The sequence below is a fragment of the Pempheris klunzingeri genome, chromosome 7, assembly GCF_042242105.1.
Source record: "Pempheris klunzingeri isolate RE-2024b chromosome 7, fPemKlu1.hap1, whole genome shotgun sequence".
In the NCBI taxonomy this organism is placed as follows: Eukaryota; Metazoa; Chordata; class Actinopteri; order Acropomatiformes; family Pempheridae; genus Pempheris; species Pempheris klunzingeri.
Genome location: NC_092018.1, coordinates 25359223 through 25381241, shown reverse-complemented (window position 1 = coordinate 25381241; position 22019 = coordinate 25359223). Strand labels below are relative to the sequence as shown.

The 22019-nt window shown below is 43.1% G+C and overlaps 1 protein-coding gene across 3 annotated transcripts in view; it reads left to right on the top strand.

The window, feature by feature from the left end:
- The window catches only part of arvcfb (ARVCF delta catenin family member b), a 97818-nt gene that overhangs the window by 8464 nt on the left and 67335 nt on the right, over nucleotides 1-22019 (top strand). The window lies entirely within an intron of this gene.

The following is a 22019-nucleotide window of genomic DNA, read 5'->3' as shown; positions in this document are numbered from 1 at the left end:
TGCTTTCCTGGATCCTTAGAGATTCAAAGAGGGTCTCAATTTAACACCCTGGTTGGTCAGCATCTGTACGAAGGCATGTTTTTTCTTCTTTTTTACCTCCTCAGATTTAGGAGCTGTGGAAAAGAGTGCACTAAACCATGCAACGTTCTCAAAGTTAAGCAAACAAGGCCTGTTGACACAGACCTCCTTGAGTTCCCGAATTCTTTCCATCATACTCTAGTACAGTTAAGAGGGGCTTAATCCAATAAAGCCCACTCTTCACTTGTTTTGTGCACTGTCTCTCTTGAATCTGTCTCTGAGTGTGTGTGTGTGTGTGTGGGGGGGATTGAGTAAGTTCCTGTGAAGGAGTGGCCAGCTGCAGCCTCTGTTGTTCAGGCCACAAGGGAACACAGGGAGTGTTTTTGGGGTCATGGAGCAGCTACATTCCAGATTCAAATGCTCAGATGGGAGCACTCTTTCGTCAGTCTGCCCCAGGCCACCTCCACTGTTTTCCCTGTGTCACTTATCTGCAGTCCTTGACGCATAATGTCACTGGAGCCCTGGTGCTAATTAAGGCTACTGGTGTCTGTAATTGGCCAGCAGAACACGTATCAATGCTATCTTTGTGCAGTGCATAAGTGTCACTTACTGGTGAGCCAGAAGTCCCAGGAGACCAGACTGAGTGCTCTCTTTTCTTGATCCTTCATGTTCTCACACCGCTCATGTTGTGACTTTAAGAAGACCTTGTTATGGACTTGTACTGTTCATGGCGATGAGAGTGAAGTGCTTTACTACCTTGTGTAGTTATCTGCAGTAATGAACACAGGCGACAAGTAAACTGACTTTAGTCCTGTGGTCTTAAGCGAAAGACACACCAACAATGTCATATAACATTGTGCATAAATGCATGCAGATGCTGGCAGATAGGACACTAAGGTAACTTGACACACGTGTAAGCACCCACCCTGTACATTCCACGTCCTGTACACTGTACAAACTAGCCATTGCCCATTTCAATAGTCAGCACACAACAAACAAAGGGCCCTGCATTTTCTATCTCACAACACAGCCAACCCTGAAATCTACACACAGCAGTGGGCCCATGTCATCCTTTTAGCCCTGAGCCCAACCACACCCACAGATGAGGGCCTTATCTAGCAGTAGCTAATTCTCAACACAACCAGAGATGCCACAGGGATAGCTACCTCCAGCTGAAAAATCTATATGTTTATTGACATATACCCTAAGCCTCCCAACTGGATAACATGATTGTGAAAGTATTTTATTATTTGCGTGAGTGATGAATTAAACAGCTTTGGCATTGCCAAACAAACTAGGTGGCAAAAAAATGGTTTAGCATTCTCAATGCCCGAGTACGGGGGTCAGTTTTACTTTTTCACTCATGGTTTAATCCTGATATATTGATTAACATTGTGCGTTTCAGCCTTAAATAATTTATTACTGCTGCATTTTTGTAGTGCTACAGTTTTACAAGTGATGAATATGCAAATGTGTTCATGTTCTGCTATATTAGCGATGACAAATTGCCTGCATTCTCCAAAGAGTCCAGAATTATTCCAACCAGTCACACTGAAATATGGTCATCGCAGCGGGGGCAGAGAGCTGGATACTAAATCTGTGGGATGGCCTTCAAAGGGAAATCTATTGTGTCCCCAGCCACATTGTGGTGTGGAAATCACAGTGGGCACATGCACAGAGACCGATCTGAAATTACAGGCGTCCATCCATGCTCCGCAATCTGAGGCTTGCAGGCAGCAGGACTGGCATGATGTCTCCAGCCCTCTGACCCTGGAGCCCTGAAGCCACAAGCTGCTGCTGTTGCACCATACTCCAGTCTCTGTGGCAAACAAGCCTCCCGTCTTCTCTATCCGACATACACCAACAAACCTAATTAACTTACCCTCTCAGCTGAACACTCTGGTGCCAGTTCACGGCACCAAATCTGTCTGAGGTTTGTTTCTAAATCAAACTTAGGCATATGATGTTCGGCTTGCCCTGTTTTAGGTTTGAGGGGGGCAGAGGTGTGCAGTGTCTAGAGCAGGTGCTACAGAGCCTTGTCACTACAGATAACCTCTCCAGGGAAGAGATGAAATCTTTCAGTGCATCCAGTGATTGTAGTAGGGAAGCACAGGGGAGACTTTTTTTTTTTCCTCCAGGAAAAGTTGCCAGCAAAATAACACACAGGAACTTTGCATTGTTCTTGGGAAACTGCAGCCTTTATCCTAGCAAACTCTACATTTACTGCTTTACAGTTGAATTTGCTCTGCTTACACTCATTGTCGCTTTCCCTGTTGTCCGCTCTCTCTAACCTGCCTCACCATACACTTGCCATGCATCTTACACCTTGAATGTATCAGAAAGGTAGAGTGAATTGTGAGTAGAGCCACATATATTTTAGTGCAGATGTAACTGAATAACAGTAAAAAAGTATTCTGGAAAACAACTGCTCTTATAAGATAAATAGGATTTATTTGAAAAATTACTCAACTACATGCAACAGTATATGTAACGCATTACTACTACAGAGCCTGTGTGTGTCTGTGTTTTCGCCCACTGTGGATGCTGAGTGATTGTTACAGATGCTCCAATGTATGAGTTTCTGTGTACTGTGTATATTTCTCAGTATTTAGGAACTTTGCTAGAGGCAGCATTGCAGTGTTGTGCAGGGAGGTTCTGAAGTGGGTCAGCCTCTCTAACGCTGAAGCTCCAGTTTACTCTCAGAGGAGCGAGTGAGGGAAAACGTATAGCCAGAAGAAATCTGCCATTACCATCGCTGTGACTCGACACATTTCTGTCCCCTGTGGACGCAGAGAAGAAAAAAAATATGATACAAGATACCTGCATACTGGATTAATGCTCCCTTGGCGATGTATTCAGGAAGCTATCCATCTGTCTTTGCCATGCATATTAAAACATTGGATGAGTGTAGTCCTCCACTACTTCTCACTGGTGTCACAGTAGGTCCAATTTGTGCAGCCTTCCTTTCATTGGAATTAGATTATTAGTTTTGGGTTGCCTATGAGCATTTTTCATAATGAAGCAATTGTAAATTTGCAGCAGAGTCAATATGATTTTTTGTTTTTATGTGAATATTTTCTCTCTACAAGTTACATCTTTTTCGCTTGGGGTTTCAGCTTGGCTGCTTTGAATGATGAGCATTTGGCTGCTCATGGATCTTCCAGCCCTCCCTGGCAGGCAGAACTGCCTTAATTGTTGCATGCCTCTGGAACGTGCTCCGCTAATGGGGCTGTTGGAGTCCCAGTCAGCCAGCGCTGTGCTTTCTCTTTTCAATATCCCAGCCTGCACATGCAGGGCAGCCTTGATGATGCAACAAACTCCTTTGGTTTGGTGACACCTCTCAGGAGACTGTGGCCTGAAGGAATGATATCTCTTTCATGCCTCTTTCAGGCCGTCGATGTCAAACTGGGATCCAACATAGATTACATTATATTAATGTCTTCTGGGTCTGTTTTTGTGTCTGTTGCCTGGCTGGTGTTGTGAAACAGCAGCTATGATGAAATATGACAGCGATGCACTCCGACAGTTACACAGACTAATTTCTCAGACTGTGACTACCTAATTCAAGCTGGATGTGCAGAGAATCTGTTTTGATGTTACTTCAGAAAAGCCTCAACAGGAGGGCTTGTTTTGTTGATGCCATTACAGATGCTGTTATATTATACCAGCAAGGTAGCTCAGTAACACTCAATTATAGCTGCTAATCCTCTTCGACATCAATGAGCACTTACTCAGGTACAAGGGCCTCTATGGATTGTAGTCCGGGTGGGTCTCTTCCCGTAAAACTCTGGAGATTTGCACAATAGGAGATTATTGCTCATTCCCAGGATTCATTGGGGATTGAATAGGAAATGCCACCATCTTTTTATTTAAAAGTGTCCAAGGGGTGACTCATTATGTGTTGTCCCACAAGTCTATAGAGGTGATTTGGGAAACTGGAACAGCCATAATACCTCAAATGAGTCATGATCCATGTGACGTGCTCCTCCCCCTGGCCCTCTCCACCCTCCTTTACCTACTTTAAAGTTCAGGGCCCAGCGATGAAGCAGCCGATGAGAGGGGGGTTTAACCATTCGGACCAAAATGAGACTCATTTCACTACACTGGCCTTCTCTTTGCTCTTCTCTGTTGCTTAATCTTTATTTTGGCTCTAGAACAAGTACTAGAACTCCTGGCAAGGAACACAATCCTCTAATATGGGGAGATGTGAGCACCTTGTCACCATATGGGGCTCTGAATTCCACAGAATTGCTCTCTAATCTCCACAACATGTTAGGAATTTGAAGCCCTTGTTTTTCCAGGAGAAAATAACTGTCCGTTCACCACGTGGCTCCTCTTTTTGCGTGCAGTTTGGAAGTGGCATTTGAAGCACCCCTGTAGCACTTTGACTTTTGAAACACGCACATGCAAGCACATGGGAAATCTCTTGTGTCTGTGTTCTTGCTTATGGGACCTTCCTCTTTAGGTTTGTAGTTTCAACTATTTTCAGCTCCCTGTGTGTTGCATGTTGTAGTCACTGACTGGACAGAAACCGATGAGAAAACATGGTTAGTTATTCTCTTGCATAGACCCAAGAGGTCTAGAACGGGCACAAGTGGACGGAAACAGGGCAGAGGGAGTGCTGACAGGGTTTCTGATTTGTGGCCTTGGCTGATAAGGTGTCTCCTCTGATAAAGTAAAGTGGTTATGTGCCAGATATGATTGCCCTGTTTCTGTGATGTGATGCATTGCTGGGCAGCTTTGCTATTGTTCGCAGAGGTCCTTCACTGACTCGCTAAATGGCTGCTGGTGACTCAAGGCTGTCTGCTTCCCAGACTAACTGATGTCCTCATCTCTAGTTTGATTTTTCCTTTTCCCAGCTGGTGACTGGAGACTTTAAGTGGGATGGAACAAGTCAGAACAATTAATCCTTGATTAATACGTGATTGTACTTTATTTTGTTAGTGTTTTTACAATTTGTACATTAAAGCTAGAAAACAAGTTATAGTTAATGCTGATTAAACTGGGTTCTCTGAACCTTGTTAGCACCATGTACCATTATAGTTTCATTGTCAAGTTGGTGACATATGTGTTGTATTCAGGAAAACAAACATTACAGTGTTTCTTACCTAAGGAACAGTCCATGAATACAGCTCCTGTTTGTGGTGCAGCCTAGAGTCACCACAGATGACTGCAGTTTATGTGATACAGCGTCGCTCCTGAAGGGAGATTTGTGTGGGCATCAAATCTGGAAGAAATATTTCTCAGGGTTGTGTTTTTGAGGCGTTTAGGGCGGGAGTCTGTTAGGCTCTTATTACATGACACAGTGAGTTATGTGTAAACAGTGAGAGTCATCTTTTTTTTTTTTTTTACCAGTGTGTGAAGAATCATTTGTGGTGGAGTTGCATACAGTTTCTCTTTGGTTGGTCGAATCATAATCTGGAACAGGCTGTTCCCTGTATACATTCCTCAGGTTTAGCAGAGGTTTTCAGATATCATCCTTCTTCAGTCTTCACTTCACTGCATCACTGGCCTGAAAAAGTTGTTTTCATCACTTTGAGATATTGTCTGGTTCCTTCCTCAGGCCAGTGGACTAATGGGCTTTGGTCTGTGGAATCCACTACAGTGTTTTCTCCCTCATTGGGCCATTTGCTGAGGCCCCAGTGGGGCAGACAACAATAGGCTTCATATGAAATATTCACCATGACTGGGCCATTCCAGCGAGCAGTCGATCTGTTCACAACAGTTTAGTGGTTAGATAAAAATCTGCTCCGATTTGAAGAGAAAAACACAACTTCAGTGCTTCCAGGGATCCCAAATAAGATTGAGTGTTCATTTTGTTATTGGATGGTGCCTGCCTGCTATCTATCTAACCACTCTCTGGCACGCAGTGCTTATGGCTCTGTCTCGCCTCCCTTTGTCTCAGTCAGAATTTCAGCCTAATGAAATGAGGATGCATCCAGACCCCTGAATTACAATGAAACAATTGTTGCATATTTTATTCATTTGCTGAAATTGCTATGGCAGAGGGACCGGTCCCGCAGCTCTACCAGTTTTAGTGCGAGGGAGATGCTCTTCAGGGCTCAGGTGCTTGCAGCCTGGATACTGTGCAGATGTTCAAAATAATTGCAGTGAAATCTGAGGATGTCTCAGGGAGGAGAAATGGTTAGAGTCCCCTTCAATGTCAGAGTTGTCTTTCTCTGTCTCTGTGTTCCAAACTCTGCTGTCAAGCACAGACCTGAGTCCTGATTAAGGAACTGCCTGCATGGCTGAGCTGATTCAGACCGGAGAAGTCAGGTGTTGAGCCAGTGCACAAAAATGCTGCAAAAACACTGTGTGGCGGCTTTGATGAAAAACCCTCTTACTGATGTGGCTTTGAAGGGTTTAGACGAGAACTGACTTTTGAAGAAATCAGCTCTGTGTCACGTGAGGATATGTATTTGAAGACTTACAAGACTGGCTTGACCTATGTATTTTTTTTCCCCAAGACAGGATTTTGTATTGGGAGTAATTTTGTTCGCAGCACGGTAGAAATCATCTGTGACATCATCCTACAGATGCATTTGGGGGGTAGAAAAGAAATGAATGAGTTTGAGGAGAGCAACATGAGACGCTGTTTTTAACGCTGATGGTGCGGGACATACAACATGAATCTCATTACTTGCCAAAGCTAACTTAATGTAGTCTGTTTTAGCATTATCACTGCTACTAGCTGCTGCTTGTCATTGGAATTTCCTGTGGCATGACACCTAGTGACAGACAACCAATCTGACAGATTGATAGATGGTCTGTTGTGTGTAGTAAAAAAAGGATTTGGAAATGTGAGTTCCACATACATTTACCTCTAAACTGTAATTTGACTGCTTTTCAGCAAGTTACTTCATTGTCTAAACACAGAAAATGTCCAAATGCTAGCTATCACAACGCTGCAGCAATGAGTTTTTCCCCCCCTGCTGTGGTGACATCCACAAACATTTGCAAAGGGGAAAATAGTCTATGAATTAACCACAGTGATTTTTAATAAAAGGACAGTGATTTGTCTTTGTAGTTTCCCTTTTCAAGGCTTACATGCGCATCATGCATTCATATATGAATGTCACCTCAAGAATGCAGTATTTCAGAGGGCAGTGTTTTTTCCAACACAGTTTGTAATGTGTGCATGAAGTTCACCCCCCTGCTGAGGTAGAAAGGAAGAGGACAATGCTAAGGCCACAAAAGCACAGGATGTTAGCATGTATTGTCGTTCATGCTGTTGGTGTTGGTCCAGCCTTCCAACTCAGTTCTTACGCAGTGCTTTTGTAACCTCTGCAATCTTGTATGAAAAGCTGACTAGGACCTTTTGAGAAACTTGCATATCTGCCTCTTTTCTTGCAGTGTAAAGCTGACAAAAAGCCCTGTGGTTATACTCCGTTTTCCCAGAGAAAGATTTGCTTTCGATTGTGTGCCTGCTTTTCTTTTGCCAAAGCTGGCTTCTTACAGCTCTTTCTCAAGGAGGATTATTGGAAAAAGCTGTCACTGTCCAGTAATTTTTTTTATACTCTCAAATAAAAAGTGCTGTGGCAGTGGTATGTGTGTGTGTTCTTGTGTGCATGGCTGTGTGTGTGTGTGTGTGTGTGTTTGAGAGAGGAGAATATTGTTCCATTTGTCTGCTGCTAACAAAAATATCTTGTGAAAGAGAACTTTTCATTTGTTAGCCCATATATTTTGCCTTTGATTGAAAATTAAATTCTAAATGATTGGCCAGTCTGCCTTGCTCATCTCTGATATGAATGCCATTCTTCTGTGACCACAGCTACTAAATGTTTTTATAATTCTTATGCTAATCATAAGAAACAATGTCTTACAGGACAAAGTATTCTGGTGTGGCGTGATTCTTAGCTCGAGAAGTCTTGGTCTGGAAAATGGGCAGTGAAAGCAGCCTCAGTCTGCTTTGAGGAGCTCCTTATACGCTTTACACAACTGTATTACTCTTATTTTATTAGAAAATGTTAGTGTCAGATTTGGTAAATGCTGTGTAGGAAGATTTTCCAGCCAGTCTCCCTCTAACAATAAAGAATTTGTGAGTGTCTGAGTCTGTGCAGTAGCGCTGGATCTGGATCCAACATTGTAATGAGGTATTTTTGGGCTCCACTCACATACTACAGGACTCATTACACAGCAGCAAGTTGTTGAATGCAGCACCCCCGTCTCCTCCTCCTCCTCCTCCTCCCACACCCCACTTCTGACAAAACCTCTCCACACAGCCGGTCTGGCTGCAGTCATCTCACACCCTCCACTCTATTTTAAGCCTTCAGACAGAGGCCCGCTCCCCTTGAGTGGACCCCACTCTCTCTGTGTGGGCCAGAGCATGGGCCTCTGCTGACCCAAGACATTTACACGCACACACAAAGCAGATCCTGCCAGCTGGTGCAAAGGTAACGGCCGAGGTAACTTTTCCTCACTAAACCCCTGCCCTGGCTACGTGCTGAAAGTATGAGGACGATGCTCATTAAAGTTTGCTCTTACACTCTAGTTGACATGTTTGTCAGGGCTGTACCAGTGGGTCAGCACACACTAGCTCATTCCAGGGTTTACTCTCCTTATTCAGTCCATGAATTTTGACTGAAATGAAACTGCAACAGTCGTGAACTGCTAAACTTATTCAGAACATCACCAATTTTCTCTGACAGCAACAATGAATTATCTCATTCTATTCCTGCAGTTTTCCTTTTTTTTTTTGAGGCATAAAAAATATCTGCAATTGTAATAATGTGAATCCCACAGTTGGATAACATCTGCAGAGCTGTACTATTTAGCTCCTGTTTCCTTATGAATTCATCCTACCAGGGTGGGGTTGGATTCCACTGTGGGCAGACAGCAGGAAAGCAATGAGCACTCGTGCTTCCTTCCCGTCTGCATACAGTTTGCCAAGCTCCCACATTGCTCATAACACTCTGCCAGCAAGACGCCACTTACCATTTCAGTAAGATAAACAAGTACCAGGGGTTAAGGACATTGTCTGTCCACGCTCTGTGGACATTAGTATGAGCTGGCACAGCCTACTGGCTTGGTACAGCAACTGTTTCACATTCTCAGGGTTTTAAATTGGTGTACAGTGACTTTTAACAACAAGTTCTTAAGTAAATCTGATTTTTCCATCCACAAATACAGTACACTAGAATGAGTAACACACTGTATCCTGGTTTCAGGTTTCAGCAAAAAGTCTTTGAGCATCGATCCAGAGAAGTACCCATGTTTTGGTCAATTGAGAAAGGGAGATGAGGTTAAACTGATTTGGAGTGGCTGCACGGTATCAGAATTGTGGGTAATCAGATAGCTGGGGCACACCGGACATCCTCCGTCTGACAGAGACAAAAACACACAAGCTCCTCAGTGTTCCTGGTAATCACAGTTGTAGACAGCGAGGCGCAGGCGCTCAATCAGCTGCTGTTGCAGTCGCTTCATCTGGTATTGGACCAGCCTGAAGCACCACTCACTCAAGTGTGCAATGATGAGTGTTGTTATTTGCATAATGACTATTAGATTACCCATGTTCCCCTGGGTCCAAACAGTAGTGTTGTAGAATTATTACCAAGTGGAGTCTGGAGATCTCCAAAGGTCCTTGAGGAGGTTCCAGGGGTCCCCAGCAACATGAGCAATAGTTTAATGTTTTCATCACTTACTTCCTTCAGTCAGAGCAGTAGACATTTCAGCAAATTGGTCCGACACCGAGTTTGGGCTGAAGGTTTAATCAAATGTTATTTTCAATTAGAATTTTGGCTTTGAACAATTATGAAAACAAGATGATCATGATGAAACTATTATTGTCCATCCTGGACAGTGGTGTGCTGTCACCCATCCCCAAAAGCCCAAACTCACTCAGTGCTGAGGACATAGTGACTGCCTCACTAGACGCTTAGTGATTTTATTTCTTAGAAATGACTGGCAACAAATTTAGCATCTTATTCAGGCCATCAGGGGAAAAGCAAGAAATATGTGCAAATATATTATAATGTCATTTGCTCCCATGCACGCTGCTCAGAGTAATCCCAGTTCATGGCTCCTCTGCCAATAGCGCCGGGGTCTCTTCTCTTCTCTTGTGCTGTGTGCAAGTAGGTGTGGCGTGTGGGGCAGGCAGGGGAACGCAGCCCACAGCAGAAGCCGGAGTTCAGTTGTAGTGAATTTCTATGGTTACGGTAATGCTCCCACTCTGAAACTTTCTCTCTGGATCTGAATTAGACCGTTCCTATAGCTCCTGAATATGTAAAATAGTTTGTTTGGTTTTGTAAATATTGAAATAGTTTTGTAGAGTTATGTGTAGTGTTTGATCTTCTCTCTCCCTTTGTACATTTCAACGTCCAGTTACATGTCCCTGTAGTGAGTTAGTGATTATTTGGCTAAAGATTTCTCTACCTACCTTTTTAATGGCTTAAGATGATCTCTCTCTTACATTTAGTCTTTTTGTTTTTGTTATTATTTGTTTTTCAGATGAATTAGTCCATAAATGGATGATGTTTCTAAAGTCAATGAGTAAATAGTTAAATAGTCGTTATCACAATATTGACCAAAATAATAGTGATTATGATTTTGCCGTAATGGTCCTACACCGAATGTTTAACATAATAATAATAATAACGTTTTACCACTCTACATTTAGAATGTATGTTCATTTCTGCCACTGTACATTTGTAACATGGAGTTTAACCACCTCCAGTTCAATTTAGTGTACGTCACATGTGCCTGAAGTTGGAACTCATGCCTGAACTCGTGGCCTGTCTCTTCTGCTTCATCCACTGTTGATACTTTTGACGACAGAATGTTATCTGAGAGGGAAAGAGTTTCGGGAAAAAAAACGTATGTCTTTTATAGGATAATACTGGTTTATTACAAATTGGGTGTTGCGTTAATAGTTTTTGCCATCGTTTCTATAATTCTCACCAGAAAACACAAGCATTCAGACAGTCAGCTTAGCATCAACTTTATTTGAACTCTAAACTGGGAGTCACTGCATCCTAAATGTTGGTGATTGCACAGGAAAATTGTGCTATGAGGGCAGAAACTGCCAAAAATAACTTTATTTTGTAAAAAGTCAGAATTATCCTTAATGTAAATCCATAGCATGAGTAGGTCTAGGTCATATCTAGGAAAAAAAAAGATAGAGAGTAGCAGATTGTAGAGCTGTGTGGGTTTAGGATAAGGAGCAGCTCTGGCTGATGTCCCAAAGGGCTCTAAAGGGTTGGGCTGAGATTTCCTTCCTGTAGGGAGTCGTGTCTTCACAAGGGTTTGGATGATATCTGTCATCCGAACTAACGTGACCCATCTGTTAATAGGACAGTTTACAGTCTGTGGGCTGTCATCACCGCTCTTCCAGTTAACAGCTATTTTGGGTCAAGATCCTGTTTACTGGATCCCTAAATCTTCAGAAGTCAGCATTTCCTGTTGTGCAGAAAGCACTGAACAGCAGCCACTGATGCAGGGGAGGGGGTTGTTTCATCAAGGGGGGAGATGGATAGAGATGTTTGTGTGTGTGTTCGGTTGATTAAAGGCTGGGCGGGGGGTTAGCAGCCAGATGCAAGGCCTGCAGCTGGCTGGCTGAGTGGGAGGGGAGCTACATTGAAAAGCAGCGGTGCCAGCAAAGTGGGGCTTAGCCAGACACTGAGAGGAGATAATCCATATTTCATCTGCATCCTCCTCTTCCTCCCAACCACCTGCAGAGCAACAACACGGACCCAGTGCATCAATAGTGCATGACACAGAAATAAAATTTGAGAATTGCTAACACTTGAGTGGAAGAAAGAGGCGCCCTTTCATATCCAACACCTTGGGGAGCTCTTCAGAGCTCGGGAATGACTCTATTAGACAGTGAGATCCAAAGTTACCCCACCCGCCAAACAAAAGACAAATGCTCCACCCCCACTCGCCCACCCTTCTTCTGCAGCAGTGCAGCAGGCGCCTCTTCAGTTTGGATCCAGCCAAAAGGCTTTACTGTGCATTTATAATATGTGCTCTCTGGAGAACCCTCCTGATCATTCAAAATGCAGTTTTTCTGATATTTTTAATTTATCCAACAAATGTTTGGGATGAAAACCACACTTCATAGTGAATGAGCCACAGCTTCAAAGACCGTATTTATTTTAATACCATGGCTCTTGCTCAAAATGTACTCTATGCTTATTTAGCATGTGAAAAAAGGCACGGTGCTAAGACTATATTTCAGATACCTGCCTAGTTTTAAATATTCATGATCAGCTTGTAGCTTTGAAAGTAAGCTTAAAAGACTCACTTACTCGCTCAGCCTCACGCACACGCACACACAAATGCACACACAGTCACATCGCACCATAAAAAGGACCTTGTCTCTCAGCATTTTTACCCCCTGCTCAATATTCAGAGGAAATCAGGTAGACTTGTTTCCATTAGCTTGTAAATGAGCTGTTGTTTTTTTGTGGCGCTATTAATTTCTGATTAAAAAATCTTAACTGCAATACATTGTCATCTGTAGTTAACCAATGCAGATCCTATTCAGATGCAATTTAGCCCTGTTTACCTCTACCAGAGGCAGTGGAATAAATTATGTATAGATATGGTGGCCTTGTTTTTGCTCCCTCTCACTGAAGTTTATTGCTATTATGAACCTTGTCTTGAAAAATGCTATTTGTGCAAACTCACACTCTGTTTATCCACTTCCAGCATTGCGAGATGAAAGAGAGTTCTGTCTTTATTTTGAAGTGATGGTGGGGTCATGGTGTCTGTGTACTCCTGTTGACCCTCAGGTTTGTGGTAGTGTTCAACATTAAGCTCCAAACTGCTCAGACTCTGAGAGTCTGTATGGAGGGCAGCTCCACTCCTTTGTCATTATCTAACAGTAAATGACTGTCTGTCTATACGCTATCAGAGGCTTAAGACTGCTATTTTTGCTGTAACTGTTACTTAATTCATAGACAAAAATGGATAATAAAAATGATTCTTCAGGATTCTTGATTCTGAATCCTTCATTTTGAATTCTTGAATCGTTGGTCTCTCTCTTAGTTAAAGAGTTCGGTCTAGACCTGCTCTTTATGGAAAGCGTCTGGAGATAACACTGTTATGAATTGGCACTATATAAATATAAAGATTGATTGATTGATTAGCTACAGCCCTAACTGATATTGGTCTTCCCTTGAAGTGAAGTATGACAGGAGGTTACAAAATATGAACTTATCAATACTACAGCATATGTGCGTATGGTTAATTTTGTGCTTATCATGTAGTGGACTATATCTATAAGATAATTCATAAACAAAAATCCATGTTGGTCCTTTGTAGCAGTTTGAAAATATAGTTGCAGAGTGAGAGACACAGACAACAAATGCCAAGAGAGAAACATGAAACATGAATAAACAAAAGGTTAAGAAATAAATCTCTTTCATAATCTTTCAATGTTCCTTTTCGAAAATGTGTTTTTCCCAGAAGGAGCACTCAGAGTTAGAGGGCAATGCTCCTGTGAGGGTATCCTCCTATGCACACCTACTTACCTACTCACCCCTGCACAAGTACACACACATTTACTACACAAGGCCATTTGTGGAGAGTAATATCATATTTCTTTACATCTGATAGAGAGAGAATAATAAATAAAGTAACTGGGCCGTACCTCAGGCCTCCTGATAGATTTATCCAGCTGCACAATGGCTCCTTTATGAGACGCATATACATCCAGCTTCACCTTATCTCACGACCCATTGAAGGTTAGCGGTAAACTGGCAGGGATTTTCCCATCGGCCAGTTTTTGTCGCTTGTTCTCTGCCTCTGGCTCTGACGCCACGCCAGTGCCCTCAAAATGAGCCTAATCCTTTACCAGGCGGTTGGCACAAGGCCGTAAAAATATCCCCTGGGGGGGTTAATCGTGTTTGACTGAGTGCATATTTGAAAAGTGGTCGCAGTTATTGTGATGGACTGCATTAGCTTGGTGAGGTGTTATCTACGTGTGCAACGGCGTTTTTCAGAGCAGGGTTCTGGTGATAGCGCTCATGCCTTGGTGTTCCAGGCCTCCTCCTGAAACTTACGGGGCTCTCCTGTCAAGATGAGAAGTAGTTTAATTTGCTCCAAAGTATCCTAACTAGTTTCAGTCGCACCTCTATTTTTTCCCAAGGGGTAGTGTAGACATTTATATAATTTGAAAGTAAATAAGTAAAAGCACAATTTGCCAAACAAGTTCCTAAGGTCTGTTTTCAACACATGAAACAGTTTTAGAAGTCTTAAGAAATACAGCGCCGTTTTGATGACATCTTGCCCTTCCCTATACATCCCCTATACACCTCACCACCACAGTACAAGAGGGAGGCATTTAGTGTCGTTCCTAAAACAGTGAAAGCGCCCTGCTAAGCCTGTTATTAGTCCTCTATTATAACAGCCCAAGGGCTTTGCTGTTTTCTACACAAGGGAGACAGCCAGAGATGGAGGGGGGAGCAGGGATGGCGGTAAATTTCTGTTAAATGGTAGACCCTGCGGCTGCACATGCAGACGGTTTTCGGAAAAAGGGTGTCAGGGGGGACAATAAGTGTTGCACAGGACGTGGGAACATATGTCCCCTTTCCAATTCCTTAAATCTCCAGTAGACCTCACATGAACTGAGCTTCTGGCAAAGCCTGTCTCATAGGCTCCTCCACACCACCCCCCTTCCTCAAATCACCAGTCCTTTGACACAGTCATGCTGACAGTGATCCAGAGGGGATGAGGGGAGGGGCACCACAAACAACCCACCCACCGGGAACCCAGAGTTATGCCATCACGGCAAAGGCACCACCACCATGCACTCCGCCCACCAGCCATGGGTAGCTACTGTTAATCTGCCTCCACAGTGCTGAATTCTTGATTTCCCCCCTCTCTCTCATGGCCTCACCCACTGTCCAAACAATCAAACCCTGGCCACAAGCGCTGACCCCTCTACAACGCTTGTTCTCTTAGTTTTACTCTTCAGGCTCCATGTGGTTTCTCCTCCCTTTGTTTTTTATTTATCATCCTCCTCCTCCTCCTCCTCCTCTTTGTCTCTTGGGCTGAAAATGTGCACAGCTTATTTACCTCTTTGGTTGCTGAGTGCTGCCATGAACTCTATGTCCAGAGCGACTTTCTGCATGTTTGACTCCTAATCTGACTCCAGGCCTTGAAGTGTGAAGAAAACATATGTGGTATGTGACGCCATGTGTGCAAGTGTGTTTTTATGTACTGTGTATAATTGATGGCATATGTAAGAAATTACCCAAGGTTTCAAAATATCTCCCTTCCTATTTGAATGGAAATATCAGGTTTTTCAGAGATTAAGGTGGTGTTGAATGTTGCCGAGGGTCGATTGTGGGGTTTCCATCTGTCACTAGATAGTTGGTTCGCAGTAGGAAAATGTGTTTGCAATGCCCTGTCGGGAAGCAATCAAGCTCTAGCTGCAGGGTTTTTATTTGGCCGTATGCTTGATTGTGAGGCTCGGAGGTGGCCTCTGTCTTTGAGGGTCTGAGCCTGTCGAGCGGTCTGGCTAACCCGAGTTTTGTCTAGACACTGGTGCAAGGGAACAAAAGGGTGTGTCGACAGAGGGTGGTATGTGCGGGAGTAGACGGGGGCTTCATGGAAGAGGTGGAAAAGGCAGGACTCGGCTGGGAAATGATGGAGGCGTCTGAAACCAGGAGGCCAAGCGTGAAAGAGATGAGAGAGGGAGAGAAGCCCAGATTTGGCCCAGGATCAGTCGCCAGAGAAGGAGAGATTAAGGTCCCATCATTCCCAGCTGCATCATCAGGGCTTTGGCCTTCTCCCCTACAGTGTGTTTGTGTGCCTGTTTGTGTGTGTACTTCCCCGTTTACCCCAGCTGACTGGAGGATTTTGAAAACTGAAGCAGGCGCATAAATGCACAAAGACAACACACCCCAATAACAGGTCAGCTGGTCCTCTAATCATTCCAGGGAGCTGGGACCTCTGCCCCGGCTGTAACTGAGATGAGGCCTGCCTGGCTGGCCTTGGATATGAGTGAATGCCCCCCATTTTCCTTTTCACCCTGGGAGAGCATGCTGTTTTGGGCTTGAGCCATGCATTGTCAGCCTCTCTAGTTCCCCTTCCTCTACATGACTTCCCTTCAGCCTCTGTGTCATTCCACAAACAAGCCTTGTTTTGGCTTTGGATGTTTGGATCACACGGCCACGATTCACAGTTGTTTTTTTACGGGTCACCCAGTGCACTACGCTCTCACACGCTCCTTCTTTCTCTCTCATTCTCCATTTGAACTTCATCATGTGATCCTTGGCTGTGGAGAGCTGCCGAGAGGGCAGGTGGTAGAAACAGAAGGGGCTGATGGGAAATTGGACGGCCCAAGGTTAGCCAGGCGATCTTTGCTAGAGGATTAATTGTGTAAGAGCCATGTAATGATCGCTGGCATGTCTCCGGAGTGAAATCCTGTTAGTCACTGCACAGGGGTCAGACTAAGACTGAGCATGTCTTATATGGGTGCATGTGCATTAGGAAGGAAGGTGACTCTAATCAGGCTGGTATGCATGACCAGGTGGCGATCTGACAGGTTCTGTGGTCTCAACCTGAAAGTAACTACAGGCTCCCTCCTATCTGCGTTCAGACTGAGAGCTAGATATTTGATTTCTGCTCAATGAAGACATGAGAGGGAAAGCTGTCCTCATGTATAACTGCAATAATTGCAGGAAACAGGAAACTTTTGTGGTGCTGGAATTATTTCTCGTAGATCATTGCTTTCTCCTTCTCTTTTGATTCATCCAGTAGTTTAAGCTCAAATAAGAAATATTTAACTTTGTGAAGACCTACAGACTAGGGATAGAAATTGTGAGGGTTTTATTGACACCAGTGCCATCATCGATTCTGCTGGTCGGTCCAAATCTTTATCAGATCCCTTATTGATTCCTGATCAGTTTTCTGTGTGGTAAAAAAGTAGAAGTTTTTAGCATCATCAATCAATCCTCATTGTGTCTTGATTCTGAACACAGTGTAAACCTGTGATCATTTTCAGTGGATGAAATTAGGGCATATTTATAAAGCATTTGTTTTCATTTAGGTTTTCTCAGGCAGACAAACCTGCCAAGTCTGCCTGAATTGCTCTAATGTTTATAACATAAGATATTTACCCTCTGTAAAAGCCATGCTGTGCAGTTGGGAAGCAGTCACACCGATGTTTCAGCATTTTGCTGCTGTTAGCCTTTTCTGTTCAACCTACCACTTCACCTTTCCAGGAGTACCAGAGCTTTACATTGTTCTTGGGAAGCTGAAGCCTTTATTCTGAACAAACTGTACATTGACTGCTAAACTTTTCCACTGCTACGCTTGTAATCACTGCCACTTTCTCTACCGCTTGCTCTCTCTCACTTGCTCCACTTCCTCCACTCACTTGTACACCTTATGTAATTTCTCTCTACGTCCTCACTTGAAATTATCACACGTTATAACTAGCACTGTTGTCTTATGTCCTTGTGGAATGAAGCCACACTTCAGATATTTTCATTATATCCATCTTGACTCCTTTTTCAGATGCAAGACTTTGACATTGCTGTTTTGCAATGCAGCTGTCCACATTGTTAAAGGAATTGATAAGCTTGAAAGCGTACTATTCTGATTTATCGGACAATTTGGAGCCAGTTCTCAACTTTAAGTAGTTCTTGATTGCCATCCCTGCTAGGGGCTGGTCCTAATTATTACTCTATTCTACTCTCCACAGAGCTTGGTATTGAAGCTCAATACATTTTTGGTACAGAAAAGTGCACATGTAGCCTGTCAAGTACTGAATGTTGGTACTGAAACATTTGGCCAGATTCTTCTCATTCCTCACTCATTCTTGGGTTAAATAGTTCTTGATATAAATAATAATCTGCCAGTTTAGACTGTATTTTAACTCAGCTTGAATGGATTATTATATTAATATAATATATAGGTGGATGTTGGGTTGGAGGTGGAGCTAATGGCATGGCTGGACAAGACCACACAGCAGCAGCAGTGGCGACAGCAGTCACATTAAGTGACAGACATGCAGGGATGGTAAGAAAAGACTTAAGCTTAAGTACATTAAGTTTGGTTTAGGCAACATGTAACATTAGGGAACTATCTTTTGTTAAATGAATGGAAAATGAATGGAATTAGTGCTGAAAAAGTGCCCAACCCTTACTTTATGGCAGGAAATGATTTTTTAGCTTTTTTAGTATCAATGCCAGAATGCTTAAATAAGCATATGTAATTTTTTTTTTTGTCTTTTTGGAGCATTTTGTCCTCATAAGATAGTGACAGTGTAGACATAGACAGGAAACATGGTGGGGTAGAATATAGAGCGAAGGTCCCCAGCCAGAATGGAAATAGGAACATTGGTTACCTTAGATCTCCAAACATTTTTCGAAGGTTAAAAGATTAATTTTAAGAATGACTAATTTTCCTAACACCAACTGAAGGTTTCTTGTTGTAATTCTGCCCTGGGAAGCCATTTATTTGCCTATGCTCTCTCCTTTTCCACAATTTTGGTCTATCTCTCCATCCTCAGACAACACTGTGCAGCTTATTGAACACAGATGATGAATGGGTGTGGATTGATAGCAGATAGCAAGCCTTTGCTAATTGACACCACTGTATCACTTAATCTCCTGCCTTTGTATTCCTCCTACCCCTCCCTCTTTTCTTTTCTCAGCACAGCAATCCATTATGGTTCAGATTAGTCGCTCTTAAGGAGCTGTACGTCCCGGCGTGATCTATTGTAATGAAATATACTCCACAGGAGATTCCTCAAGGGCTCCTTTCAAGGGTATTGTTTTTTAGAGGCACTGATCGTGTCATACGTTGTTGAGTTGTGGAAGAGTGTGACTTCGTATGTCTCTTGACGTTTTTGGCCTGATAGACACAGTGCTTTAAGGTAGTTTAATATAATGTTGCAGGAGAAATGTCTCCTTAATCCATTGTATTATGTTGTGAAACTGTAATTCACTACTCTTGGAGGAGTGGCGCAGGATGAGAGAGAGCAAGAAGACCAACGGAAGAAGAAAATGTGCGTGTGTTGACACTGCAGTGAATTAGTATTGTGGTGGTTTGACTTGCTGGCATACAAACATTTTCATGGCATGCCGTTCAGTCCAGCCATAGTTGTCCCAGGGGGCCAGGTGTGTTGGGGTGCTGTGCTCAATGGATCCCTGGTTGTTTCTTAGCTGTAAGAGGCTTTTCCATTGTTTTTCTGATCCAGCTGATTGGCAATTTTAAACTACAATGATCGGATCATAAGTTCAAAGAGCCAACTTTGAGGTTAACACTATTCTTTCACTAGATTTGCTTGTGCTCAAACTTCCCACTCTTCCCTCTCCACATTCTCTCATGTAACCTTCTGCAGCTTTATCATTCATTTCTCTAAGATCAGCCATTAACTCACTGTGCTCCACTTCTCCCGCCCTTGACTAAAGGGTATGCTTTCCTGAGTATCCTCGACTCAGAATCAGCCTTGTATTCCCCTTGGACCGGCAGACAGCCGTGCTAGCCCATAGCCAGACGGCTTTTAATCATTTATTTAGGGGCTGTAATGTCGAGTTCAACTCCACTCTCTCCCTTAGTGCATGCAGAAACGAGAGGGAGTGAGCAAGGAGAGTGAACGAGAGACACCGCATTAAGCCTGGATCAAGACGCCAGTTTGTCAACGAGCCTCCAAGGATCCCTCCTTCCTCTCTGTCCACTATGTGTTTTAGACGAGTTCATGATGGTGCTGCTTTTATTACATATTGCTGTTTTGATGGCACCTCCTCTGGGTTCATACAGTGAGCCTTCAAATGAATGAAACATCATAGGAATGCAGTTAATTTGTCCATATTTCATTAGCAGAGAGCCGAATGTTTATAAAGTCTTCCTTACTAAGTCAGCTTAATCAGTGAACACTGATTGCTTCATCCTGCAGATGACCAGATAAATCATGACATACATACATGTTTGCATACATACAATTACATAGCTCAATTATCTTAGAAATCTTAAATGTATATACATAGTGAAATACTGTCTTTGGTAACAATGCTCAGTCTTTATGCAGTGTTAATAATGGGACACAGCGTTGAGAAGAAATGCTTCCATGCATTTCAATGGAAGAACGTGACTTGTAGCAGTGTGACAGGGTGGGGCAAGGGTGCAATGTTTCAAACTTCGACGCTACTGGATTACCTGTCAAATTACAACAGGCGGATGAAGAGTGACAAGGGACCAGACCTTGCATTTTTAGTGAGCTTTGTATTTGTGTGTCCAAAGCTTTATTTTGTTTCTTAAATTGATCGCAGCAATATGGCATTAACAACATTGTACATTTTTAGATTAGTTTTGTACACACACATACACTTTGCAAATAAGCTATTAACCAGTGTTTTCAGCACCGGGTGCCAAGTTAGAAAGGTAATTCCCATTTATAATTGAACAGAACAAGGATGTTGATTGGAGGCAACTAATCAGCACTGACCTTTTCTGAATACCATTAGAAGGCCCCAGCAGAGCCGTGCTGTTTAGCCTCAGGTCAGGTGTTTTCTCAGCACAGCAATGGTTGCATGTAAATAAATGTGTCTTTTTCTATGCAGATAGCCCTCCCAGTCATTAACCCTAATAATGTGGCTTTGAAACCTTTCTCCAAGTGTAATGACCCAACTCAGATCAGCTCAGAGTGCTAATTGACTCTTAAGTTACTGTATAGAGTAGAGCAGGTAAATAGAGAAAAATTTCATTTTCTTTGTGTTGCTGAAGGAGATTTTGCATCCATCCAAAACAATGGCACTGGTCTTTTCCCAGCAGTAAAGTGGAGTCTGGAGGGTTCTGGGATTAGGGGAAAAGATCCTCAGTGTAAAAAGTGCAAACTTTTGACTGATCAGCAAAAAGGACCAGAGATCAATGCGGACTATGTGGGTCTTTGAAGCCTGAGAGGTGTAGGCCAATCAATGAAGAGCTCTTCACTTGTTAGTGTCTTCCAAGACATGAAGAAAACAAGCCGTCTCCCTCCATAACGCGTTACTTTTACTGTTTCAACAAAGAACGAGACTAAAACTTTTCCCCCTGCTCTCTCCTTGGCCTTCACACTCTCTCCCTGCAGCTTAGTGTAATTGGTCGGACAAAAATAGTCTTACTTGGTTCAATTGTTTTTCTACGTGAGGTGAATTCATAAAAAGTTGAACTTAATGTTTGGGGGGGGGAGACACTGGGGAAGATTTTTTGTTTTCCATAGCTCTGATCTTTTATCTTTGGATTAAGATTAATGTGGATCAAAAAGTGTAAGACTGCATTTTGAACATACATTGGTTAGTGTTTTTTCACATTCCTGTATAAAATGACACTTCCAGATTGCAGTTGAAGGAATAGGAAGTGCACACAATAGAATTGGCATGCCAAACACCCTTAAGGACAGTTAGAGCTAAAATATACAGCCCTCCTGCTTCCTCTCTTTCCCCTTTAAAAGAGACTTGAGTTTCCCCTACTCCGTCCGACTCCAACTCTCCGCCCTCTTCATTACTTTTCATTTCCTCTCCCTCTCTTGGCTTCGTGCTGTTTTGGTTATCAATGATTGCCTCAAATGCCTTCCTTCCCCTCTCCATCACAAGAGCTGTAATTTTGTCACACTCATGGGCAGCAGCGGGCCATGCCAGGGCGTTGCACCTCTAACCACTTGCTTCATATCATTTTCCATCAACAGGAAATGCAGCAGGAAGCACATTTTTCTCACGCATTCACAGAGGGTCAGGTGGGATATGAGGGATATGAGATATGCTCACTTTCATCCTTTGCCCATTTTTCTTTAAATCCACGGCCTCTCAATGAAATATGAACCACAAACAGTCCTCCAGGCTTTTGCTTGCCTTGGAAGATGCTTTAACTGGTGAGGAGTTGCTAGCTGACTCAAGAGAACTTGTCTGAGCAGAACCAGGATTTTCCCCTACGTTAACAAGTGTTGTACTTCCTTAACCGTAATAATAGTTCTGCCATAATCCAATTCCTCTTGAAGTTTTAGGTGCCTAACCATAATCACACCCTTAGCAATTCTAAATGTGTCACATGCAGATATTGTATTACTGAAT